This window comes from Octopus bimaculoides, chromosome 10 (genome assembly GCF_001194135.2).
Source record: "Octopus bimaculoides isolate UCB-OBI-ISO-001 chromosome 10, ASM119413v2, whole genome shotgun sequence".
Lineage (NCBI taxonomy): Eukaryota > Metazoa > Mollusca > Cephalopoda > Octopoda > Octopodidae > Octopus > Octopus bimaculoides.
In genome coordinates this window covers 44,751,935-44,755,356 of record NC_068990.1, presented here as the reverse complement: position 1 = coordinate 44,755,356, position 3,422 = coordinate 44,751,935, and the positions used below count along the sequence as shown (strand labels likewise).

Below are 3,422 nucleotides of genomic sequence, written 5' to 3'. Positions count from 1 at the left end.
TCTTCTTTTTCTTCTTTTTCTTCTTCCCGTCGTCGTCGTCGTCGTCCTCCTCCTCCTCCTCCTCCTCGTATTCAACTCCTTGGATTTCAAGCAATAGATCAGGATGGGGGGTGGAGAGGTCCGTAAAATAGTAGCAGTAGTAGTAGTGAGGTGTGTCTTGGATTACATTCCTTAATGAGTTTCCTTCCTGGTTAAAGCAGTGAAGCTTTGATTTGAAGGCTAGCTGGCTACTATTTCTTGTAGGTCGGATGACCAGGTATAGAAACAGATTCGTACGGTTTGTTTAATTAGTTGCTTTGATTAGCTGTTATAATTAATATATTATGGTCACTTATTTTATCGATCCCGGGTTTGTAGATGGTGATAGTGACTAGTAGAAGAGTAGGACAAAATTCAAAATTGAACTCGTGCTACATTTGAACTCAGAACTGCAGCATGGCATTTTATTTGATCTTCTAATGACTCTACCAGTCATTGCCCCAGTGATGGCACTACTAGTGTTGGTGGCGAGGGTGTTGTTGGTGATGATGATAATAATCCTTTCTACTATAGGCACAAGGTCTGAAATTTTGGGGAGGGGACTAGTCGATTACATCGACTCCAGTGTTTATCTGGTACTTAATTTATCGGCAAAGTCGACCTCGGCGGAATTTGAACTTAGAACGTAACGACCCCCGAAATGTCGTTAAGGATTTCGCTCGGCGTGCTAACGATTCTGCCAGCTCGCCGCATTGATATTATTATTATTATTATTATTATTATTATTATTATTATTATTATTATTAATAATAATAATAATAATAATAATAATAATAATAATAATAATAATAATAATTTAATTCTTTATTGCCCACAAGGGGAGCTAAACACAGAGGGGACAAAGAAGGACAGACAAAGGAACTAAGTCGATTACATCTACCCCAGTGCGTAACTGGTACTTATTCAATCGATCCCGAAAGTATGAAAGGCAAAGTCGACCTCGGCGGAATTTGAACTCAGAACGTAGCAGCAGACGAAATACCGTTAAGCATTTCGCTTGGCGTGTGAACGATTCTGCTTCTTTTATTGGCCTCAAGGGCTCCACCCCAAAAATTTTGGGGCTCAATACAAAGGAGAATGCAAGTCGCCGTGACGCCGGTGGAGCAATTGATGTAGAAGCGATGCTTTAATGACTGTCCAAGGTGAAGGCCGAAGATAGCGAGGAGTGATAAGAATGTAGATTAAAAGGGTGGAGGTAGGTGTGTAGGTGTGTAGCTTGGTGGGTAGTTAGGGTAGGGTAAATAAATTAGGGACAAAAATTGTAGATTCGAAACTGATTTTACGTCTGGTCTGAGGGCGTTGGCCATATCTAATACTTGGGCGGTGGCAAGAACAAAAAACAAAATAGAATTAAAAGCAAAAAGAAAAACAAAACAAAAAAAACACTACCACCACCAGCAACAACAACAACAACTAATAATAATAATAATAATAATAATAATAATAATAATAATAAAATAATATTAAATGTTATAATAATAATACAAAGCAAAACAAAAACGTGAGAGAATGAGGCATCTAGAAGACAGAAGTGAAGACGGGATATTAAGAGAACAACATATCGTTACAGATTGGTATTTGGTTTCATCTAACGTTATAACTTATACAAACTAGGCTATTGTAGTCTTTCTGTCCGTCTGTCTGTCTCTCTGTCTGTTTATATGTATGTATGCATGTGGGTGCATGTATGTATGCATGCTTTTATGGATGTGTGTATGCATGTATCTATGTCTATATGCATGAATGCGTGTATGAATATATATATATATATATGTGTGTGTGTGTGTGTGTGTGTGTGCGTGTGCGTGTGCGTGTGCGTGCGTGCATGTGTGAGTATATGTGTGTGTACGTGTGCATACGTGTCTGTCTCTGCCTATCTGTTCATCTATCTGTCTCTTTGTGTGTCTCAATTACCATATATGTATCATTATCCGTCTATGTTTATACGCCTGTGTCTCTGCCTGCCTGCCTGCCTGTCTGTCTGTCTGTCTGTCTGTCTGTCTGTCTGTCTGTCTGTCTGTCTGTCTGTCTGTCTGTCTGTCTGTCTTCTCTGTCTGTCTGTCTGTCTATCTATCTGTCTGTATGTCCGTCATTCCGTTTGTCTGTCTCCATGTATGTATCGTTCTATGCCTGTGTGTGAATGTGTGCGTGCGTGCGCGTATGTGTCTCTGTGCGGTTCCTATAATAGAGTCAAAGGCTGCATTATCTCAACTTATTTTTTTTAATTGTTGCTTCTGTGTCACGAAAATGAACGAACAATGTTGCAACTGGTGTGTTTCATACATACATACATACATACATACATATATACATACATACATACATACATACATACATACATACATACATAATACAAAAATACAAGACCAGATTTATACCAGTAGGTATTGGGTACTAGGTTATGTAACAAAATGCCCTAGCACCAATCTTGAGAAATTAGGGTTCTCAAAGCCGAAAAGAGAGAAAGTTAATTAGATTACAGATATAGGCGCAGGAGTGGCTGTGTGGTAAGTAGCTTGCCTACCAACCACATGGTTCCGGGTTCAGTCCCACTGCGTGGCACCTTGGGCAAGTGTCTTCTACTATGGCCTCGGGCCGACCAAAGCTTTGTGAGTGGATTTGGTAGACGGAAACTGAAAGAAGCCCGTCGTATATATATACATATATATATATGTATGTATGTGTGTTTGTGTGTCTGTGTTTGTCCCCCCACTATCGCTTGACAGCCGATGCGGGTGTGTTTACGTCCCCGTAACTTAGCGGTTCGGCAAAAAGAGACCGATAGAATTAGTACTAGGCTTTCAAAGAATAAGTCCTGGGGTCGATTTTCTCGACTAAAGGCGGTGCTCTAGCATGGCCGCAGTCAAAATGACTGAAACAAGTAAAGGAGTATACAAGCCATCAATGGAAATGTAAAATATACCAAAACTTTAACATGTAAGTACACATGCACATATTTAAATATGCAAAGTATATGCATGAATACACATATAAAACAAAACATACAGATCAGCAAACGCACTGACTCCATATACTTGCATAAATACTTGTGTCAGTGACGTCAACGAGGATCCCATTTGATCCGATCGACGGAACAACCTGCTCGTGAAATTAATATGCAAATGGCTGATCACTCCACAGACAGGCGTACTCTTAACGTAGTTCTCAGTGAGATTCAGCATGACACAAAATGTGACAAGGCTGGACCTTTGAAATACAGGTACAACTCCTTTTATACCAGATGAGTAGACTGGAGCAACATGAAATTTTCGAACTCATGACCTTACGAATACCTTAACCACTGCACCACACGCCTTGCACACACACACACACACACACACACACACACATAACTCTTTCTCTATTGGCAATAAATGTAGAAA

The 3,422-nt window shown here is 39.9% G+C and overlaps 1 protein-coding gene across 2 annotated transcripts in view; it reads left to right on the top strand.

The window, feature by feature from the left end:
* Positions 1–3,422, top strand: part of LOC106874905 (uncharacterized) — a 93,925-nt gene that overhangs the window by 56,821 nt on the left and 33,682 nt on the right. The gene's annotated exons all lie outside the window — the stretch shown is intronic.